This window comes from Schistocerca cancellata, unplaced genomic scaffold (assembly GCF_023864275.1).
Source record: "Schistocerca cancellata isolate TAMUIC-IGC-003103 unplaced genomic scaffold, iqSchCanc2.1 HiC_scaffold_411, whole genome shotgun sequence".
NCBI lineage: Eukaryota > Metazoa > Arthropoda > Insecta > Orthoptera > Acrididae > Schistocerca > Schistocerca cancellata.
Genome location: NW_026046428.1, coordinates 170,170 through 188,315, shown reverse-complemented (window position 1 = coordinate 188,315; position 18,146 = coordinate 170,170). Strand labels below are relative to the sequence as shown.

The 18,146-nt window shown below is 53.6% G+C and overlaps 41 non-coding genes across 41 annotated transcripts; 8 read left to right on the top strand and 33 right to left on the bottom strand.

Moving 5' to 3' along the window:
* Positions 1–130: 130 nt before the first annotated feature.
* Positions 131–203, bottom strand: Trnam-cau (transfer RNA methionine (anticodon CAU)). The gene has a single exon. It is a non-coding gene; the product is annotated as a tRNA-Met (tRNA).
* Positions 204–1,018: 815 nt separating this feature from the next.
* Positions 1,019–1,090, top strand: Trnag-ucc (transfer RNA glycine (anticodon UCC)). Its single transcript has one exon. It is a non-coding gene; the product is annotated as a tRNA-Gly (tRNA).
* Positions 1,091–1,366: 276 nt separating this feature from the next.
* Trnas-aga (transfer RNA serine (anticodon AGA)) lies at positions 1,367–1,448 on the bottom strand. Its single transcript has one exon. It is a non-coding gene; the product is annotated as a tRNA-Ser (tRNA).
* Positions 1,449–1,587: 139 nt separating this feature from the next.
* Positions 1,588–1,660, bottom strand: Trnak-uuu (transfer RNA lysine (anticodon UUU)). The gene has a single exon. It is a non-coding gene; the product is annotated as a tRNA-Lys (tRNA).
* Positions 1,661–1,956: 296 nt separating this feature from the next.
* On the bottom strand, positions 1,957–2,028 carry Trnae-uuc (transfer RNA glutamic acid (anticodon UUC)). Its single transcript has one exon. It is a non-coding gene; the product is annotated as a tRNA-Glu (tRNA).
* Positions 2,029–2,350: 322 nt separating this feature from the next.
* Positions 2,351–2,423, bottom strand: Trnam-cau (transfer RNA methionine (anticodon CAU)). The gene has a single exon. It is a non-coding gene; the product is annotated as a tRNA-Met (tRNA).
* An 815-nt stretch (positions 2,424–3,238) lies between these two features.
* On the top strand, positions 3,239–3,310 carry Trnag-ucc (transfer RNA glycine (anticodon UCC)). The gene has a single exon. It is a non-coding gene; the product is annotated as a tRNA-Gly (tRNA).
* A 276-nt stretch (positions 3,311–3,586) lies between these two features.
* Positions 3,587–3,668, bottom strand: Trnas-aga (transfer RNA serine (anticodon AGA)). The gene has a single exon. It is a non-coding gene; the product is annotated as a tRNA-Ser (tRNA).
* A 139-nt stretch (positions 3,669–3,807) lies between these two features.
* On the bottom strand, positions 3,808–3,880 carry Trnak-uuu (transfer RNA lysine (anticodon UUU)). Its single transcript has one exon. It is a non-coding gene; the product is annotated as a tRNA-Lys (tRNA).
* A 296-nt stretch (positions 3,881–4,176) lies between these two features.
* Positions 4,177–4,248, bottom strand: Trnae-uuc (transfer RNA glutamic acid (anticodon UUC)). Its single transcript has one exon. It is a non-coding gene; the product is annotated as a tRNA-Glu (tRNA).
* Positions 4,249–4,570: 322 nt separating this feature from the next.
* Positions 4,571–4,643, bottom strand: Trnam-cau (transfer RNA methionine (anticodon CAU)). Its single transcript has one exon. It is a non-coding gene; the product is annotated as a tRNA-Met (tRNA).
* Positions 4,644–5,458: 815 nt separating this feature from the next.
* On the top strand, positions 5,459–5,530 carry Trnag-ucc (transfer RNA glycine (anticodon UCC)). The gene has a single exon. It is a non-coding gene; the product is annotated as a tRNA-Gly (tRNA).
* A 276-nt stretch (positions 5,531–5,806) lies between these two features.
* Trnas-aga (transfer RNA serine (anticodon AGA)) lies at positions 5,807–5,888 on the bottom strand. Its single transcript has one exon. It is a non-coding gene; the product is annotated as a tRNA-Ser (tRNA).
* Positions 5,889–6,027: 139 nt separating this feature from the next.
* On the bottom strand, positions 6,028–6,100 carry Trnak-uuu (transfer RNA lysine (anticodon UUU)). The gene has a single exon. It is a non-coding gene; the product is annotated as a tRNA-Lys (tRNA).
* Positions 6,101–6,396: 296 nt separating this feature from the next.
* Trnae-uuc (transfer RNA glutamic acid (anticodon UUC)) lies at positions 6,397–6,468 on the bottom strand. Its single transcript has one exon. It is a non-coding gene; the product is annotated as a tRNA-Glu (tRNA).
* A 322-nt stretch (positions 6,469–6,790) lies between these two features.
* Positions 6,791–6,863, bottom strand: Trnam-cau (transfer RNA methionine (anticodon CAU)). Its single transcript has one exon. It is a non-coding gene; the product is annotated as a tRNA-Met (tRNA).
* Positions 6,864–7,678: 815 nt separating this feature from the next.
* On the top strand, positions 7,679–7,750 carry Trnag-ucc (transfer RNA glycine (anticodon UCC)). The gene has a single exon. It is a non-coding gene; the product is annotated as a tRNA-Gly (tRNA).
* A 276-nt stretch (positions 7,751–8,026) lies between these two features.
* On the bottom strand, positions 8,027–8,108 carry Trnas-aga (transfer RNA serine (anticodon AGA)). The gene has a single exon. It is a non-coding gene; the product is annotated as a tRNA-Ser (tRNA).
* A 139-nt stretch (positions 8,109–8,247) lies between these two features.
* On the bottom strand, positions 8,248–8,320 carry Trnak-uuu (transfer RNA lysine (anticodon UUU)). Its single transcript has one exon. It is a non-coding gene; the product is annotated as a tRNA-Lys (tRNA).
* Positions 8,321–8,616: 296 nt separating this feature from the next.
* Positions 8,617–8,688, bottom strand: Trnae-uuc (transfer RNA glutamic acid (anticodon UUC)). The gene has a single exon. It is a non-coding gene; the product is annotated as a tRNA-Glu (tRNA).
* Positions 8,689–9,010: 322 nt separating this feature from the next.
* Trnam-cau (transfer RNA methionine (anticodon CAU)) lies at positions 9,011–9,083 on the bottom strand. Its single transcript has one exon. It is a non-coding gene; the product is annotated as a tRNA-Met (tRNA).
* Positions 9,084–9,898: 815 nt separating this feature from the next.
* Trnag-ucc (transfer RNA glycine (anticodon UCC)) lies at positions 9,899–9,970 on the top strand. Its single transcript has one exon. It is a non-coding gene; the product is annotated as a tRNA-Gly (tRNA).
* Positions 9,971–10,246: 276 nt separating this feature from the next.
* Positions 10,247–10,328, bottom strand: Trnas-aga (transfer RNA serine (anticodon AGA)). The gene has a single exon. It is a non-coding gene; the product is annotated as a tRNA-Ser (tRNA).
* A 139-nt stretch (positions 10,329–10,467) lies between these two features.
* On the bottom strand, positions 10,468–10,540 carry Trnak-uuu (transfer RNA lysine (anticodon UUU)). The gene has a single exon. It is a non-coding gene; the product is annotated as a tRNA-Lys (tRNA).
* Positions 10,541–10,836: 296 nt separating this feature from the next.
* On the bottom strand, positions 10,837–10,908 carry Trnae-uuc (transfer RNA glutamic acid (anticodon UUC)). The gene has a single exon. It is a non-coding gene; the product is annotated as a tRNA-Glu (tRNA).
* Positions 10,909–11,230: 322 nt separating this feature from the next.
* Trnam-cau (transfer RNA methionine (anticodon CAU)) lies at positions 11,231–11,303 on the bottom strand. The gene has a single exon. It is a non-coding gene; the product is annotated as a tRNA-Met (tRNA).
* An 815-nt stretch (positions 11,304–12,118) lies between these two features.
* Trnag-ucc (transfer RNA glycine (anticodon UCC)) lies at positions 12,119–12,190 on the top strand. The gene has a single exon. It is a non-coding gene; the product is annotated as a tRNA-Gly (tRNA).
* Positions 12,191–12,466: 276 nt separating this feature from the next.
* Trnas-aga (transfer RNA serine (anticodon AGA)) lies at positions 12,467–12,548 on the bottom strand. Its single transcript has one exon. It is a non-coding gene; the product is annotated as a tRNA-Ser (tRNA).
* A 139-nt stretch (positions 12,549–12,687) lies between these two features.
* Trnak-uuu (transfer RNA lysine (anticodon UUU)) lies at positions 12,688–12,760 on the bottom strand. Its single transcript has one exon. It is a non-coding gene; the product is annotated as a tRNA-Lys (tRNA).
* A 296-nt stretch (positions 12,761–13,056) lies between these two features.
* On the bottom strand, positions 13,057–13,128 carry Trnae-uuc (transfer RNA glutamic acid (anticodon UUC)). The gene has a single exon. It is a non-coding gene; the product is annotated as a tRNA-Glu (tRNA).
* Positions 13,129–13,450: 322 nt separating this feature from the next.
* Trnam-cau (transfer RNA methionine (anticodon CAU)) lies at positions 13,451–13,523 on the bottom strand. The gene has a single exon. It is a non-coding gene; the product is annotated as a tRNA-Met (tRNA).
* An 816-nt stretch (positions 13,524–14,339) lies between these two features.
* Positions 14,340–14,411, top strand: Trnag-ucc (transfer RNA glycine (anticodon UCC)). The gene has a single exon. It is a non-coding gene; the product is annotated as a tRNA-Gly (tRNA).
* A 276-nt stretch (positions 14,412–14,687) lies between these two features.
* Trnas-aga (transfer RNA serine (anticodon AGA)) lies at positions 14,688–14,769 on the bottom strand. The gene has a single exon. It is a non-coding gene; the product is annotated as a tRNA-Ser (tRNA).
* A 139-nt stretch (positions 14,770–14,908) lies between these two features.
* Positions 14,909–14,981, bottom strand: Trnak-uuu (transfer RNA lysine (anticodon UUU)). Its single transcript has one exon. It is a non-coding gene; the product is annotated as a tRNA-Lys (tRNA).
* Positions 14,982–15,277: 296 nt separating this feature from the next.
* Trnae-uuc (transfer RNA glutamic acid (anticodon UUC)) lies at positions 15,278–15,349 on the bottom strand. The gene has a single exon. It is a non-coding gene; the product is annotated as a tRNA-Glu (tRNA).
* A 322-nt stretch (positions 15,350–15,671) lies between these two features.
* On the bottom strand, positions 15,672–15,744 carry Trnam-cau (transfer RNA methionine (anticodon CAU)). The gene has a single exon. It is a non-coding gene; the product is annotated as a tRNA-Met (tRNA).
* Positions 15,745–16,559: 815 nt separating this feature from the next.
* On the top strand, positions 16,560–16,631 carry Trnag-ucc (transfer RNA glycine (anticodon UCC)). The gene has a single exon. It is a non-coding gene; the product is annotated as a tRNA-Gly (tRNA).
* Positions 16,632–16,907: 276 nt separating this feature from the next.
* Positions 16,908–16,989, bottom strand: Trnas-aga (transfer RNA serine (anticodon AGA)). Its single transcript has one exon. It is a non-coding gene; the product is annotated as a tRNA-Ser (tRNA).
* A 139-nt stretch (positions 16,990–17,128) lies between these two features.
* On the bottom strand, positions 17,129–17,201 carry Trnak-uuu (transfer RNA lysine (anticodon UUU)). The gene has a single exon. It is a non-coding gene; the product is annotated as a tRNA-Lys (tRNA).
* Positions 17,202–17,497: 296 nt separating this feature from the next.
* Positions 17,498–17,569, bottom strand: Trnae-uuc (transfer RNA glutamic acid (anticodon UUC)). The gene has a single exon. It is a non-coding gene; the product is annotated as a tRNA-Glu (tRNA).
* Positions 17,570–17,891: 322 nt separating this feature from the next.
* Positions 17,892–17,964, bottom strand: Trnam-cau (transfer RNA methionine (anticodon CAU)). The gene has a single exon. It is a non-coding gene; the product is annotated as a tRNA-Met (tRNA).
* Between the last annotated feature and the right edge of the window lie 182 nt (positions 17,965–18,146).

The following is an 18,146-nucleotide window of genomic DNA, read 5'->3' as shown; positions in this document are numbered from 1 at the left end:
CCTTGCCATAATTGGAAGTAAACATTGTGACGCTGAGGCGTGGACTCCTTGTGGATAACAAACGACAATTAAGTTCGTTCGCTAGCAATAGCAACGCCGTTAATTCAGCCGTGATGTACAGCAAATTAAATGCCCCGGGTGAGGATCGAACTCACGACCTTAAGATTATGAGACTTACGCGCTACCTACTGCGCTACCGAGGCTCGTTGCAACCATCATCCCAGGAATCTTGGTAAGTCTCACATATTAGAGATAGACAGTTTGCGCTTTCTCAGGAATCTGTTGTGTCGCTACGCGTGCTTTCCCGACTTGCTAGAGTAAACTGCTGCCGCAGCTTTTTTAACGACGGAAAGCAGCACTGCCTGAGGTTACAGTACATCGCCCTTGCGGCACCTGAACACAGCGGCCTGTAGGGCCAGGCCGACGCTGGAGTTCAGTAACAGCACGCGGCCGTCCAAGTAGGGTCTCTTGCGTGCTGCATGTTTGGTTCTTCTCACAGCGAATCCTGCTATACATTCCTGAGGCTGGCGCACCTCAAGCGAGCAATCGGCGCGGCAGCACTATAGCGAGAACAGCAAAACGATGCATCGGCCGGGAATCGAAGCCGGGCCGCCCGCGTGGTAGTCGAACAACCTACCACTTTTTTAGTTGTTGTTCTCATTTTGTTAGTTGCATTTGTTGGGGGCGGACGTCCGATGACGTCCGTGCTTCCCGAGCATATTCCCGAGCAGCTGTCTGCAGGGAAAGTGGGATTGCCACCCAGCGACGTCGGATACAACCGAAAAAAGTGCTACACACGCGGAGTCCCCCACTACACTGCCTCAAAGCGACCGCTCGTCACTATTGTGTGAGTAACGTTGCGGCCGCGGCGACGAGCCTTGCCCAAAGACGCAGCGTGCGTGGAGGCGCTGCCCGAATGCACCCTCCTACCTCGTAAAGCGTCTACAGCTACTATCACCGTGGGCCACTGCCGGCGGGCGGGAAGCCGACACAGCGCGGCGTTGCGAGCAGCGGCTGTGCGGTGGTAGTGTAATGGTGAGCATAGTTGCCTTCCGAGCAGTTGAGCCGCGTTCGATTCCCGGCCACCGCAACGGGCGCAAATCTATGCGTATGAGTATGTGAGCCACGTGCTGTTGAATTAACGTTTTCTTTCCGTCGTCGCTCCACGCAGGCCATCCTGTAGTATGTCCCGACTTGTCCCGACTTTGCTCGGCTGACGCGAAAGCTGACGCTTGGATTTCGCCCTTATCAAAAGGACAGGCGCTATAAACGACTGTGAGAGGTGAGGTGTAGCGAGGTACCAAAACGACAGGCAAACTGCGAAATTTTCTGCTCTCTCTTCTGAAACAAAAAATAAAAAAACCGACGCAGTCGGTAGGACTCGAACCTACGCTCCCACAGGGAATCTGATTTCTAGTCAGACGCCTTAACCACTCGGCCACGACTGCTCGTAGCTAAAGCTTCCCTCGAATCGTGAAAAATGCAACCGGTCTGCGCAGAATGTTGACAGGAAACGAACTCGGTGCACTGATTACGGCAGGGCTACCAGCGCTACGAGACGAGCCATTACGGAAGCGTTAAAATCTTCGCCCGAACAGGGATTCGAACCCTGGACACTTAGGTTAAAATCCTAATGCTCTACCGACTGAGCTATCCGGGCTCACGCTTTTTGTGCATGGAGCGACTGCAAGCAATGTGAATAACTGGAACGCGTGTGTAGGCGTACTACGGTAATTGCTGGCTTGTGGCGCAACTGGCGACTTCACCGACTTCCCACTGACGCTGGTAGCACCCCAACAGCGGACCAGTGCCTCTTCTCCCTTTATCCCGGTGCTGACAGTAATTGCATCCTGTGCCTGCTTCCCCCGATTACGTTCGGTTGAAGCTCCGGAAGGAGGGCGACAAACGAAGGTTGGAAGGCCAAAAGATGGAGGGTCGTGTGCGCAAAAACTTCCCTTCCGGTACCGGGAATCGAACCCGGGCCTCCTGGGTGAAAGCCAGGTATCCTAGCCACTAGACCACACCGGATTTGCTCGAGAAACGTGAGATTTACTCCCTCTCTTCTCGCATTTCGTGCTCAATCCGGACTCAGTGTTGTTCTCTGTTTGCGAGCATTTTTGCGCGTGCAGACTGGCATGGCGCACAGCTCGAAACTGTCTATTCATTGCTGTTTGCATCATATTTCACTCATAACAGGGGAGGAGAATGATCAAAGTTGTTCCTTGCCATAATTGGAAGTAAACATTGTGACGCTGAGGCGTGGACTCCTTGTGGATAACAAACGACAATTAAGTTCGTTCGCTAGCAATAGCAACGCCGTTAATTCAGCCGTGATGTACAGCAAATTAAATGCCCCGGGTGAGGATCGAACTCACGACCTTAAGATTATGAGACTTACGCGCTACCTACTGCGCTACCGAGGCTCGTTGCAACCATCATCCCAGGAATCTTGGTAAGTCTCACATATTAGAGATAGACAGTTTGCGCTTTCTCAGGAATCTGTTGTGTCGCTACGCGTGCTTTCCCGACTTGCTAGAGTAAACTGCTGCCGCAGCTTTTTTAACGACGGAAAGCAGCACTGCCTGAGGTTACAGTACATCGCCCTTGCGGCACCTGAACACAGCGGCCTGTAGGGCCAGGCCGACGCTGGAGTTCAGTAACAGCACGCGGCCGTCCAAGTAGGGTCTCTTGCGTGCTGCATGTTTGGTTCTTCTCACAGCGAATCCTGCTATACATTCCTGAGGCTGGCGCACCTCAAGCGAGCAATCGGCGCGGCAGCACTATAGCGAGAACAGCAAAACGATGCATCGGCCGGGAATCGAAGCCGGGCCGCCCGCGTGGTAGTCGAACAACCTACCACTTTTTTAGTTGTTGTTCTCATTTTGTTAGTTGCATTTGTTGGGGGCGGACGTCCGATGACGTCCGTGCTTCCCGAGCATATTCCCGAGCAGCTGTCTGCAGGGAAAGTGGGATTGCCACCCAGCGACGTCGGATACAACCGAAAAAAGTGCTACACACGCGGAGTCCCCCACTACACTGCCTCAAAGCGACCGCTCGTCACTATTGTGTGAGTAACGTTGCGGCCGCGGCGACGAGCCTTGCCCAAAGACGCAGCGTGCGTGGAGGCGCTGCCCGAATGCACCCTCCTACCTCGTAAAGCGTCTACAGCTACTATCACCGTGGGCCACTGCCGGCGGGCGGGAAGCCGACACAGCGCGGCGTTGCGAGCAGCGGCTGTGCGGTGGTAGTGTAATGGTGAGCATAGTTGCCTTCCGAGCAGTTGAGCCGCGTTCGATTCCCGGCCACCGCAACGGGCGCAAATCTATGCGTATGAGTATGTGAGCCACGTGCTGTTGAATTAACGTTTTCTTTCCGTCGTCGCTCCACGCAGGCCATCCTGTAGTATGTCCCGACTTGTCCCGACTTTGCTCGGCTGACGCGAAAGCTGACGCTTGGATTTCGCCCTTATCAAAAGGACAGGCGCTATAAACGACTGTGAGAGGTGAGGTGTAGCGAGGTACCAAAACGACAGGCAAACTGCGAAATTTTCTGCTCTCTCTTCTGAAACAAAAAATAAAAAAACCGACGCAGTCGGTAGGACTCGAACCTACGCTCCCACAGGGAATCTGATTTCTAGTCAGACGCCTTAACCACTCGGCCACGACTGCTCGTAGCTAAAGCTTCCCTCGAATCGTGAAAAATGCAACCGGTCTGCGCAGAATGTTGACAGGAAACGAACTCGGTGCACTGATTACGGCAGGGCTACCAGCGCTACGAGACGAGCCATTACGGAAGCGTTAAAATCTTCGCCCGAACAGGGATTCGAACCCTGGACACTTAGGTTAAAAGCCTAATGCTCTACCGACTGAGCTATCCGGGCTCACGCTTGTTGTGCATGGAGCGACTGCAAGCAATGTGAATAACTGGAACGCGTGTGTAGGCGTACTACGGTAATTGCTGGCTTCTGGCGCAACTGGCGACTTCACCGACTTCCCACTGACGCTGGTAGCACCCCAACAGCGGACCAGTGCCTCTTCTCCCTTTATCCCGGTGCTGACAGTAATTGCATCCTGTGCCTGCTTCCCCCGATTACGTTCGGTTGAAGCTCCGGAAGGAGGGCGACAAACGAAGGTTGGAAGGCCAAAAGATGGAGGGTCGTGTGCGCAAAAACTTCCCTTCCGGTACCGGGAATCGAACCCGGGCCTCCTGGGTGAAAGCCAGGTATCCTAGCCACTAGACCACACCGGATTTGCTCGAGAAACGTGAGATTTACTCCCTCTCTTCTCGCATTTCGTGCTCAATCCGGACTCAGTGTTGTTCTCTGTTTGCGAGCATTTTTGCGCGTGCAGACTGGCATGGCGCACAGCTCGAAACTGTCTATTCATTGCTGTTTGCATCATATTTCACTCATAACAGGGGAGGAGAATGATCAAAGTTGTTCCTTGCCATAATTGGAAGTAAACATTGTGACGCTGAGGCGTGGACTCCTTGTGGATAACAAACGACAATTAAGTTCGTTCGCTAGCAATAGCAACGCCGTTAATTCAGCCGTGATGTACAGCAAATTAAATGCCCCAGGTGAGGATCGAACTCACGACCTTAAGATTATGAGACTTACGCGCTACCTACTGCGCTACCGAGGCTCGTTGCAACCATCATCCCAGGAATCTTGGTAAGTCTCACATATTAGAGATAGACAGTTTGCGCTTTCTCAGGAATCTGTTGTGTCGCTACGCGTGCTTTCCCGACTTGCTAGAGTAAACTGCTGCCGCAGCTTTTTTAACGACGGAAAGCAGCACTGCCTGAGGTTACAGTACATCGCCCTTGCGGCACCTGAACACAGCGGCCTGTAGGGCCAGGCCGACGCTGGAGTTCAGTAACAGCACGCGGCCGTCCAAGTAGGGTCTCTTGCGTGCTGCATGTTTGGTTCTTCTCACAGCGAATCCTGCTATACATTCCTGAGGCTGGCGCACCTCAAGCGAGCAATCGGCGCGGCAGCACTATAGCGAGAACAGCAAAACGATGCATCGGCCGGGAATCGAAGCCGGGCCGCCCGCGTGGTAGTCGAACAACCTACCACTTTTTTAGTTGTTGTTCTCATTTTGTTAGTTGCATTTGTTGGGGGCGGACGTCCGATGACGTCCGTGCTTCCCGAGCATATTCCCGAGCAGCTGTCTGCAGGGAAAGTGGGATTGCCACCCAGCGACGTCGGATACAACCGAAAAAAGTGCTACACACGCGGAGTCCCCCACTACACTGCCTCAAAGCGACCGCTCGTCACTATTGTGTGAGTAACGTTGCGGCCGCGGCGACGAGCCTTGCCCAAAGACGCAGCGTGCGTGGAGGCGCTGCCCGAATGCACCCTCCTACCTCGTAAAGCGTCTACAGCTACTATCACCGTGGGCCACTGCCGGCGGGCGGGAAGCCGACACAGCGCGGCGTTGCGAGCAGCGGCTGTGCGGTGGTAGTGTAATGGTGAGCATAGTTGCCTTCCGAGCAGTTGAGCCGCGTTCGATTCCCGGCCACCGCAACGGGCGCAAATCTATGCGTATGAGTATGTGAGCCACGTGCTGTTGAATTAACGTTTTCTTTCCGTCGTCGCTCCACGCAGGCCATCCTGTAGTATGTCCCGACTTGTCCCGACTTTGCTCGGCTGACGCGAAAGCTGACGCTTGGATTTCGCCCTTATCAAAAGGACAGGCGCTATAAACGACTGTGAGAGGTGAGGTGTAGCGAGGTACCAAAACGACAGGCAAACTGCGAAATTTTCTGCTCTCTCTTCTGAAACAAAAAATAAAAAAACCGACGCAGTCGGTAGGACTCGAACCTACGCTCCCACACGGAATCTGATTTCTAGTCAGACGCCTTAACCACTCGGCCACGACTGCTCGTAGCTAAAGCTTCCCTCGAATCGTGAAAAATGCAACCGGTCTGCGCAGAATGTTGACAGGAAACGAACTCGGTGCACTGATTACGGCAGGGCTACCAGCGCTACGAGACGAGCCATTACGGAAGCGTTAAAATCTTCGCCCGAACAGGGATTCGAACCCTGGACACTTAGGTTAAAATCCTAATGCTCTACCGACTGAGCTATCCGGGCTCACGCTTGTTGTGCATGGAGCGACTGCAAGCAATGTGAATAACTGGAACGCGTGTGTAGGCGTACTACGGTAATTGCTGGCTTGTGGCGCAACTGGCGACTTCACCGACTTCCCACTGACGCTGGTAGCACCCCAACAGCGGACCAGTGCCTCTTCTCCCTTTATCCCGGTGCTGACAGTAATTGCATCCTGTGCCTGCTTCCCCCGATTACGTTCGGTTGAAGCTCCGGAAGGAGGGCGACAAACGAAGGTTGGAAGGCCAAAAGATGGAGGGTCGTGTGCGCAAAAACTTCCCTTCCGGTACCGGGAATCGAACCCGGGCCTCCTGGGTGAAAGCCAGGTATCCTAGCCACTAGACCACACCGGATTTGCTCGAGAAACGTGAGATTTACTCCCTCTCTTCTCGCATTTCGTGCTCAATCCGGACTCAGTGTTGTTCTCTGTTTGCGAGCATTTTTGCGCGTGCAGACTGGCATGGCGCACAGCTCGAAACTGTCTATTCATTGCTGTTTGCATCATATTTCACTCATAACAGGGGAGGAGAATGATCAAAGTTGTTCCTTGCCATAATTGGAAGTAAACATTGTGACGCTGAGGCGTGGACTCCTTGTGGATAACAAACGACAATTAAGTTCGTTCGCTAGCAATAGCAACGCCGTTAATTCAGCCGTGATGTACAGCAAATTAAATGCCCCGGGTGAGGATCGAACTCACGACCTTAAGATTATGAGACTTACGCGCTACCTACTGCGCTACCGAGGCTCGTTGCAACCATCATCCCAGGAATCTTGGTAAGTCTCACATATTAGAGATAGACAGTTTGCGCTTTCTCAGGAATCTGTTGTGTCGCTACGCGTGCTTTCCCGACTTGCTAGAGTAAACTGCTGCCGCAGCTTTTTTAACGACGGAAAGCAGCACTGCCTGAGGTTACAGTACATCGCCCTTGCGGCACCTGAACACAGCGGCCTGTAGGGCCAGGCCGACGCTGGAGTTCAGTAACAGCACGCGGCCGTCCAAGTAGGGTCTCTTGCGTGCTGCATGTTTGGTTCTTCTCACAGCGAATCCTGCTATACATTCCTGAGGCTGGCGCACCTCAAGCGAGCAATCGGCGCGGCAGCACTATAGCGAGAACAGCAAAACGATGCATCGGCCGGGAATCGAAGCCGGGCCGCCCGCGTGGTAGTCGAACAACCTACCACTTTTTTAGTTGTTGTTCTCATTTTGTTAGTTGCATTTGTTGGGGGCGGACGTCCGATGACGTCCGTGCTTCCCGAGCATATTCCCGAGCAGCTGTCTGCAGGGAAAGTGGGATTGCCACCCAGCGACGTCGGATACAACCGAAAAAAGTGCTACACACGCGGAGTCCCCCACTACACTGCCTCAAAGCGACCGCTCGTCACTATTGTGTGAGTAACGTTGCGGCCGCGGCGACGAGCCTTGCCCAAAGACGCAGCGTGCGTGGAGGCGCTGCCCGAATGCACCCTCCTACCTCGTAAAGCGTCTACAGCTACTATCACCGTGGGCCACTGCCGGCGGGCGGGAAGCCGACACAGCGCGGCGTTGCGAGCAGCGGCTGTGCGGTGGTAGTGTAATGGTGAGCATAGTTGCCTTCCGAGCAGTTGAGCCGCGTTCGATTCCCGGCCACCGCAACGGGCGCAAATCTATGCGTATGAGTATGTGAGCCACGTGCTGTTGAATTAACGTTTTCTTTCCGTCGTCGCTCCACGCAGGCCATCCTGTAGTATGTCCCGACTTGTCCCGACTTTGCTCGGCTGACGCGAAAGCTGACGCTTGGATTTCGCCCTTATCAAAAGGACAGGCGCTATAAACGACTGTGAGAGGTGAGGTGTAGCGAGGTACCAAAACGACAGGCAAACTGCGAAATTTTCTGCTCTCTCTTCTGAAACAAAAAATAAAAAAACCGACGCAGTCGGTAGGACTCGAACCTACGCTCCCACAGGGAATCTGATTTCTAGTCAGACGCCTTAACCACTCGGCCACGACTGCTCGTAGCTAAAGCTTCCCTCGAATCGTGAAAAATGCAACCGGTCTGCGCAGAATGTTGACAGGAAACGAACTCGGTGCACTGATTACGGCAGGGCTACCAGCGCTACGAGACGAGCCATTACGGAAGCGTTAAAATCTTCGCCCGAACAGGGATTCGAACCCTGGACACTTAGGTTAAAAGCCTAATGCTCTACCGACTGAGCTATCCGGGCTCACGCTTGTTGTGCATGGAGCGACTGCAAGCAATGTGAATAACTGGAACGCGTGTGTAGGCGTACTACGGTAATTGCTGGCTTCTGGCGCAACTGGCGACTTCACCGACTTCCCACTGACGCTGGTAGCACCCCAACAGCGGACCAGTGCCTCTTCTCCCTTTATCCCGGTGCTGACAGTAATTGCATCCTGTGCCTGCTTCCCCCGATTACGTTCGGTTGAAGCTCCGGAAGGAGGGCGACAAACGAAGGTTGGAAGGCCAAAAGATGGAGGGTCGTGTGCGCAAAAACTTCCCTTCCGGTACCGGGAATCGAACCCGGGCCTCCTGGGTGAAAGCCAGGTATCCTAGCCACTAGACCACACCGGATTTGCTCGAGAAACGTGAGATTTACTCCCTCTCTTCTCGCATTTCGTGCTCAATCCGGACTCAGTGTTGTTCTCTGTTTGCGAGCATTTTTGCGCGTGCAGACTGGCATGGCGCACAGCTCGAAACTGTCTATTCATTGCTGTTTGCATCATATTTCACTCATAACAGGGGAGGAGAATGATCAAAGTTGTTCCTTGCCATAATTGGAAGTAAACATTGTGACGCTGAGGCGTGGACTCCTTGTGGATAACAAACGACAATTAAGTTCGTTCGCTAGCAATAGCAACGCCGTTAATTCAGCCGTGATGTACAGCAAATTAAATGCCCCGGGTGAGGATCGAACTCACGACCTTAAGATTATGAGACTTACGCGCTACCTACTGCGCTACCGAGGCTCGTTGCAACCATCATCCCAGGAATCTTGGTAAGTCTCACATATTAGAGATAGACAGTTTGCGCTTTCTCAGGAATCTGTTGTGTCGCTACGCGTGCTTTCCCGACTTGCTAGAGTAAACTGCTGCCGCAGCTTTTTTAACGACGGAAAGCAGCACTGCCTGAGGTTACAGTACATCGCCCTTGCGGCACCTGAACACAGCGGCCTGTAGGGCCAGGCCGACGCTGGAGATCAGTAACAGCACGCGGCCGTCCAAGTAGGGTCTCTTGCGTGCTGCATGTTTGGTTCTTCTCACAGCGAATCCTGCTATACATTCCTGAGGCTGGCGCACCTCAAGCGAGCAATCGGCGCGGCAGCACTATAGCGAGAACAGCAAAACGATGCATCGGCCGGGAATCGAAGCCGGGCCGCCCGCGTGGTAGTCGAACAACCTACCACTTTTTTAGTTGTTGTTCTCATTTTGTTAGTTGCATTTGTTGGGGGCGGACGTCCGATGACGTCCGTGCTTCCCGAGCATATTCCCGAGCAGCTGTCTGCAGGGAAAGTGGGATTGCCACCCAGCGACGTCGGATACAACCGAAAAAAGTGCTACACACGCGGAGTCCCCCACTACACTGCCTCAAAGCGACCGCTCGTCACTATTGTGTGAGTAACGTTGCGGCCGCGGCGACGAGCCTTGCCCAAAGACGCAGCGTGCGTGGAGGCGCTGCCCGAATGCACCCTCCTACCTCGTAAAGCGTCTACAGCTACTATCACCGTGGGCCACTGCCGGCGGGCGGGAAGCCGACACAGCGCGGCGTTGCGAGCAGCGGCTGTGCGGTGGTAGTGTAATGGTGAGCATAGTTGCCTTCCGAGCAGTTGAGCCGCGTTCGATTCCCGGCCACCGCAACGGGCGCAAATCTATGCGTATGAGTATGTGAGCCACGTGCTGTTGAATTAACGTTTTCTTTCCGTCGTCGCTCCACGCAGGCCATCCTGTAGTATGTCCCGACTTGTCCCGACTTTGCTCGGCTGACGCGAAAGCTGACGCTTGGATTTCGCCCTTATCAAAAGGACAGGCGCTATAAACGACTGTGAGAGGTGAGGTGTAGCGAGGTACCAAAACGACAGGCAAACTGCGAAATTTTCTGCTCTCTCTTCTGAAACAAAAAATAAAAAAACCGACGCAGTCGGTAGGACTCAAACCTACGCTCCCACAGGGAATCTGATTTCTAGTCAGACGCCTTAACCACTCGGCCACGACTGCTCGTAGCTAAAGCTTCCCTCGAATCGTGAAAAATGCAACCGGTCTGCGCAGAATGTTGACAGGAAACGAACTCGGTGCACTGATTACGGCAGGGCTACCAGCGCTACGAGACGAGCCATTACGGAAGCGTTAAAATCTTCGCCCGAACAGGGATTCGAACCCTGGACACTTAGGTTAAAAGCCTAATGCTCTACCGACTGAGCTATCCGGGCTCACGCTTGTTGTGCATGGAGCGACTGCAAGCAATGTGAATAACTGGAACGCGTGTGTAGGCGTACTACGGTAATTGCTGGCTTGTGGCGCAACTGGCGACTTCACCGACTTCCCACTGACGCTGGTAGCACCCCAACAGCGGACCAGTGCCTCTTCTCCCTTTATCCCGGTGCTGACAGTAATTGCATCCTGTGCCTGCTTCCCCCGATTACGTTCGGTTGAAGCTCCGGAAGGAGGGCGACAAACGAAGGTTGGAAGGCCAAAAGATGGAGGGTCGTGTGCGCAAAAACTTCCCTTCCGGTACCGGGAATCGAACCCGGGCCTCCTGGGTGAAAGCCAGGTATCCTAGCCACTAGACCACACCGGATTTGCTCGAGAAACGTGAGATTTACTCCCTCTCTTCTCGCATTTCGTGCTCAATCCGGACTCAGTGTTGTTCTCTGTTTGCGAGCATTTTTGCTCGTGCAGACTGGCATGGCGCACAGCTCGAAACTGTCTATTCATTGCTGTTTGCATCATATTTCACTCATAACAGGGGAGGAGAATGATCAAAGTTGTACCTTGCCATAATTGGAAGTAAACATTGTGACGCTGAGGCGTGGACTCCTTGTGGATAACAAACGACAATTAAGTTCGTTCGCTAGCAATAGCAACGCCGTTAATTCAGCCGTGATGTACAGCAAATTAAATGCCCCGGGTGAGGATCGAACTCACGACCTTAAGATTATGAGACTTACGCGCTACCTACTGCGCTACCGAGGCTCGTTGCAACCATCATCCCAGGAATCTTGGTAAGTCTCACATATTAGAGATAGACAGTTTGCGCTTTCTCAGGAATCTGTTGTGTCGCTACGCGTGCTTTCCCGACTTGCTAGAGTAAACTGCTGCCGCAGCTTTTTTAACGACGGAAAGCAGCACTGCCTGAGGTTACAGTACATCGCCCTTGCGGCACCTGAACACAGCGGCCTGTAGGGCCAGGCCGACGCTGGAGTTCAGTAACAGCACGCGGCCGTCCAAGTAGGGTCTCTTGCGTGCTGCATGTTTGGTTCTTCTCACAGCGAATCCTGCTATACATTCCTGAGGCTGGCGCACCTCAAGCGAGCAATCGGCGCGGCAGCACTATAGCGAGAACAGCAAAACGATGCATCGGCCGGGAATCGAAGCCGGGCCGCCCGCGTGGTAGTCGAACAACCTACCACTTTTTTAGTTGTTGTTCTCATTTTGTTAGTTGCATTTGTTGGGGGCGGACGTCCGATGAACTCCGTGCTTCCCGAGCATATTCCCGAGCAGCTGTCTGCAGGGAAAGTGGGATTGCCACCCAGCGACGTCGGATACAACCGAAAAAAGTGCTACACACGCGGAGTCCCCCACTACACTGCCTCAAAGCGACCGCTCGTCACTATTGTGTGAGTAACGTTGCGGCCGCGGCGACGAGCCTTGCCCAAAGACGCAGCGTGCGTGGAGGCGCTGCCCGAATGCACCCTCCTACCTCGTAAAGCGTCTACAGCTACTATCACCGTGGGCCACTGCCGGCGGGCGGGAAGCCGACACAGCGCGGCGTTGCGAGCAGCGGCTGTGCGGTGGTAGTGTAATGGTGAGCATAGTTGCCTTCCGAGCAGTTGAGCCGCGTTCGATTCCCGGCCACCGCAACGGGCGCAAATCTATGCGTATGAGTATGTGAGCCACGTGCTGTTGAATTAACGTTTTCTTTCCGTCGTCGCTCCACGCAGGCCATCCTGTAGTATGTCCCGACTTGTCCCGACTTTGCTCGGCTGACGCGAAAGCTGACGCTTGGATTTCGCCCTTATCAAAAGGACAGGCGCTATAAACGACTGTGAGAGGTGAGGTGTAGCGAGGTACCAAAACGACAGGCAAACTGCGAAATTTTCTGCTCTCTCTTCTGAAACAAAAAATAAAAAAACCGACGCAGTCGGTAGGACTCGAACCTACGCTCCCACAGGGAATCTGATTTCTAGTCAGACGCCTTAACCACTCGGCCACGACTGCTCGTAGCTAAAGCTTCCCTCGAATCGTGAAAAATGCAACCGGTCTGCGCAGAATGTTGACAGGAAACGAACTCGGTGCACTGATTACGGCAGGGCTACCAGCGCTACGAGACGAGCCATTACGGAAGCGTTAAAATCTTCGCCCGAACAGGGATTCGAACCCTGGACACTTAGGTTAAAAGCCTAATGCTCTACCGACTGAGCTATCCGGGCTCACGCTTGTTGTGCATGGAGCGACTGCAAGCAATGTGAATAACTGGAACGCGTGTGTAGGCGTACTACGGTAATTGCTGGCTTGTGGCGCAACTGGCGACTTCACCGACTTCCCACTGACGCTGGTAGCACCCCAACAGCGGACCAGTGCCTCTTCTCCCTTTATCCCGGTGCTGACAGTAATTGCATCCTGTGCCTGCTTCCCCCGATTACGTTCGGTTGAAGCTCCGGAAGGAGGGCGACAAACGAAGGTTGGAAGGCCAAAAGATGGAGGGTCGTGTGCGCAAAAACTTCCCTTCCGGTACCGGGAATCGAACCCGGGCCTCCTGGGTGAAAGCCAGGTATCCTAGCCACTAGACCACACCGGATTTGCTCGAGAAACGTGAGATTTACTCCCTCTCTTCTCGCATTTCGTGCTCAATCCGGACTCAGTGTTGTTCTCTGTTTGCGAGCATTTTTGCGCGTGCAGACTGGCATGGCGCACAGCTCGAAACTGTCTATTCATTGCTGTTTGCATCATATTTCACTCATAACAGGGGAGGAGAATGATCAAAGTTGTTCCTTGCCATAATTGGAAGTAAACATTGTGACGCTGAGGCGTGGACTCCTTGTGGATAACAAACGACAATTAAGTTCGTTCGCTAGCAATAGCAACGCCGTTAATTCAGCCGTGATGTACAGCAAATTAAATGCCCCGGGTGAGGATCGAACTCACGACCTTAAGATTATGAGACTTACGCGCTACCTACTGCGCTACCGAGGCTCGTTGCAACCATCATCCCAGGAATCTTGGTAAGTCTCACATATTAGAGATAGACAGTTTGCGCTTTCTCAGGAATCTGTTGTGTCGCTACGCGTGCTTTCCCGACTTGCTAGAGTAAACTGCTGCCGCAGCTTTTTTTAACGACGGAAAGCAGCGCTGCCTGAGGTTACAGTACATCGCCCTTGCGGCACCTGAACACAGCGGCCTGTAGGGCCAGGCCGACGCTGGAGATCAGTAACAGCACGCGGCCGTCCAAGTAGGGTCTCTTGCGTGCTGCATGTTTGGTTCTTCTCACAGCGAATCCTGCTATACATTCCTGAGGCTGGCGCACCTCAAGCGAGCAATCGGCGCGGCAGCACTATAGCGAGAACAGCAAAACGATGCATCGGCCAGGAATCGAAGCCGGGCCGCCCGCGTGGTAGTCGAACAACCTACCACTTTTTTAGTTGTTGTTCTCATTTTGTTAGTTGCATTTGTTGGGGGCGGACGTCCGATGACGTCCGTGCTTCCCGAGCATATTCCCGAGCAGCTGTCTGCAGGGAAAGTGGGATTGCCACCCAGCGACGTCGGATACAACCGAAAAAAGTGCTACACACGCGGAGTCCCCCACTACACTGCCTCAAAGCGACCGCTCGTCACTATTGTGTGAGTAACGTTGCGGCCGCGGCGACGAGCCTTGCCCAAAGACGCAGCGTGCGTGGAGGCGCTGCCCGAATGCACCCTCCTACCTCGTAAAGCGTCTACAGCTACTATCACCGTGGGCCACTGCCGGCGGGCGGGAAGCCGACACAGCGCGGCGTTGCGAGCAGCGGCTGTGCGGTGGTAGTGTAATGGTGAGCATAGTTGCCTTCCGAGCAGTTGAGCCGCGTTCGATTCCCGGCCACCGCAACGGGCGCAAATCTATGCGTATGAGTATGTGAGCCACGTGCTGTTGAATTAACGTTTTCTTTCCGTCGTCGCTCCACGCAGGCCATCCTGTAGTATGTCCCGACTTGTCCCGACTTTGCTCGGCTGACGCGAAAGCTGACGCTTGGATTTCGCCCTTATCAAAAGGACAGGCGCTATAAACGACTGTGAGAGGTGAGGTGTAGCGAGGTACCAAAACGACAGGCAAACTGCGAAATTTTCTGCTCTCTCTTCTGAAACAAAAAATAAAAAAACCGACGCAGTCGGTAGGACTCGAACCTACGCTCCCACAGGGAATCTGATTTCTAGTCAGACGCCTTAACCACTCGGCCACGACTGCTCGTAGCTAAAGCTTCCCTCGAATCGTGAAAAATGCAACCGGTCTGCGCAGAATGTTGACAGGAAACGAACTCGGTGCACTGATTACGGCAGGGCTACCAGCGCTACGAGACGAGCCATTACGGAAGCGTTAAAATCTTCGCCCGAACAGGGATTCGAACCCTGGACACTTAGGTTAAAAGCCTAATGCTCTACCGACTGAGCTATCCGGGCTCACGCTTGTTGTGCATGGAGCGACTGCAAGCAATGTGAATAACTGGAACGCGTGTGTAGGCGTACTACGGTAATTGCTGGCTTGTGGCGCAACTGGCGACTTCACCGACTTCCCACTGACGCTGGTAGCACCCCAACAGCGGACCAGTGCCTCTTCTCCCTTTATCCCGGTGCTGACAGTAATTGCATCCTGTGCCTGCTTCCCCCGATTACGTTCGGTTGAAGCTCCGGAAGGAGGGCGACAAACGAAGGTTGGAAGGCCAAAAGATGGAGGGTCGTGTGCGCAAAAACTTCCCTTCCGGTACCGGGAATCGAACCCGGGCCTCCTGGGTGAAAGCCAGGTATCCTAGCCACTAGACCACACCGGATTTGCTCGAGAAACGTGAGATTTACTCCCTCTCTTCTCGCATTTCGTGCTCAATCCGGACTCAGTGTTGTTCTCTGTTTGCGAGCATTTTTGCGCGTGCAGACTGGCATGGCGCACAGCTCGAAACTGTCTATTCATTGCTGTTTGCATCATATTTCACTCATAACAGGGGAGGAGAATGATCAAAGTTGTACCTTGCCATAATTGGAAGTAAACATTGTGACGCTGAGGCGTGGACTCCTTGTGGATAACAAACGACAATTAAGTTCGTTCGCTAGCAATAGCAACGCCGTTAATTCAGCCGTGATGTACAGCAAATTAAATGCCCCGGGTGAGGATCGAACTCACGACCTTAAGATTATGAGACTTACGCGCTACCTACTGCGCTACCGAGGCTCGTTGCAACCATCATCCCAGGAATCTTAGTAAGTCTCACATATTAGAGATAGACAGTTTGCGCTTTCTCAGGAATCTGTTGTGTCGCTACGCGTGCTTTCCCGACTTGCTAGAGTAAACTGCTGCCGCAGCTTTTTTAACGACGGAAAGCAGCACTGCCTGAGGTTACAGTACATCGCCCTTGCGGCACCTGAACACAGCGGCCTGTAGGGCCAGGCCGACGCTGGAGTTCAGTAACAGCACGCGGCCGTCCAAGTAGGGTCTCTTGCGTGCTGCATGTTTGGTTCTTCTCACAGCGAATCCTGCTATACATTCCTGAGGCTGGCGCACCTCAAGCGAGCAATCGGCGCGGCAGCACTATAGCGAGAACAGCAAAACGATGCATCGGCCGGGAATCGAAGCCGGGCCGCCCGCGTGGTAGTCGAACAACCTACCACTTTTTTAGTTGTTGTTCTCATTTTGTTAGTTGCATTTGTTGGGGGCGGACGTCCGATGACGTCCGTGCTTCCCGAGCATATTCCCGAGCAGCTGTCTGCAGGGAAAGTGGGATTGCCACCCAGCGACGTCGGATACAACCGAAAAAAGTGCTACACACGCGGAGTCCCCCACTACACTGCCTCAAAGCGACCGCTCGTCACTATTGTGTGAGTAACGTTGCGGCCGCGGCGACGAGCCTTGCCCAAAGACGCAGCGTGCGTGGAGGCGCTGCCCGAATGCACCCTCCTACCTCGTAAAGCGTCTACAGCTACTATCACCGTGGGCCACTGCCGGCGGGCGGGAAGCCGACACAGCGCGGCGTTGCGAGCAGCGGCTGTGCGGTGGTAGTGTAATGGTGAGCATAGTTGCCTTCCGAGCAGTTGAGCCGCGTTCGATTCCCGGCCACCGCAACGGGCGCAAATCTATGCGTATGAGTATGTGAGCCACGTGCTGTTGAATTAACGTTTTCTTTCCGTCGTCGCTCCACGCAGGCCATCCTGTAGTATGTCCCGACTTGTCCCGACTTTGCTCGGCTGACGCGAAAGCTGACGCTTGGATTTCGCCCTTATCAAAAGGACAGGCGCTATAAACGACTGTGAGAGGTGAGGTGTAGCGAGGTACCAAAACGACAGGCAAACTGCGAAATTTTCTGCTCTCTCTTCTGAAACAAAAAATAAAAAAACCGACGCAGTCGGTAGGACTCGAACCTACGCTCCCACAGGGAATCTGATTTCTAGTCAGACGCCTTAACCACTCGGCCACGACTGCTCGTAGCTAAAGCTTCCCTCGAATCGTGAAAAATGCAACCGGTCTGCGCAGAATGTTGACAGGAAACGAACTCGGTGCACTGATTACGGCAGGGCTACCAGCGCTACGAGACGAGCCATTACGGAAGCGTTAAAATCTTCGCCCGAACAGGGATTCGAACCCTGGACACTTAGGTTAAAAGCTTAATGCTCTACCGACTGAGCTATCCGGGCTCACGCTTGTTGTGCATGGAGCGACTGCAAGCAATGTGAATAACTGGAACGCGTGTGTAGGCGTACTACGGTAATTGCTGGCTTGTGGCGCAACTGGCGACTTCACCGACTTCCCACTGACGCTGGTAGCACCCCAACAGCGGACCAGTGCCTCTTCTCCCTTTATCCCGGTGCTGACAGTAATTGCATCCTGTGCCTGCTTCCCCCGATTACGTTCGGTTGAAGCTCCGGAAGGAGGGCGACAAACGAAGGTTGGAAGGCCAAAAGATGGAGGGTCGTGTGCGCAAAAACTTCCCTTCCGGTACCGGGAATCGAACCCGGGCCTCCTGGGTGAAAGCCAGGTATCCTAGCCACTAGACCACACCGGATTTGCTCGAGAAACGTGAGATTTACTCCCTCTCTTCTCGCATTTCGTGCTCAATCCGGACTCAGTGTTGTTCTCTGTTTGCGAGCATTTTTGCGCGTGCAGACTGGCATGGCGCACAGCTCGAAACTGTCTATTCATTGCTGTTTGCATCATATTTCACTCATAACAGGGGAGGAGAATGATCAAAGTTGTTCCTTGCCATAATTGGAAGTAAACATTGTGACGCTGAGGCGTGGACTCCTTGTGGATAACAAACGACAATTAAGTTCGTTCGCTAGCAATAGCAACGCCGTTAATTCAGCCGTGATGTACAGCAAATTAAATGCCCCGGGTGAGGATCGAACTCACGACCTTAAGATTATGAGACTTACGCGCTACCTACTGCGCTACCGAGGCTCGTTGCAACCATCATCCCAGGAATCTTGGTAAGTCTCACATATTAGAGATAGACAGTTTGCGCTTTCTCAGGAATCTGTTGTGTCGCTACGCGTGCTTTCCCGACTTGCTAGAGTAAACTGCTGCCGCAGCTTTTTTAACGACGGAAAGCAGCACTGCCTGAGGTTACAGTACATCGCCCT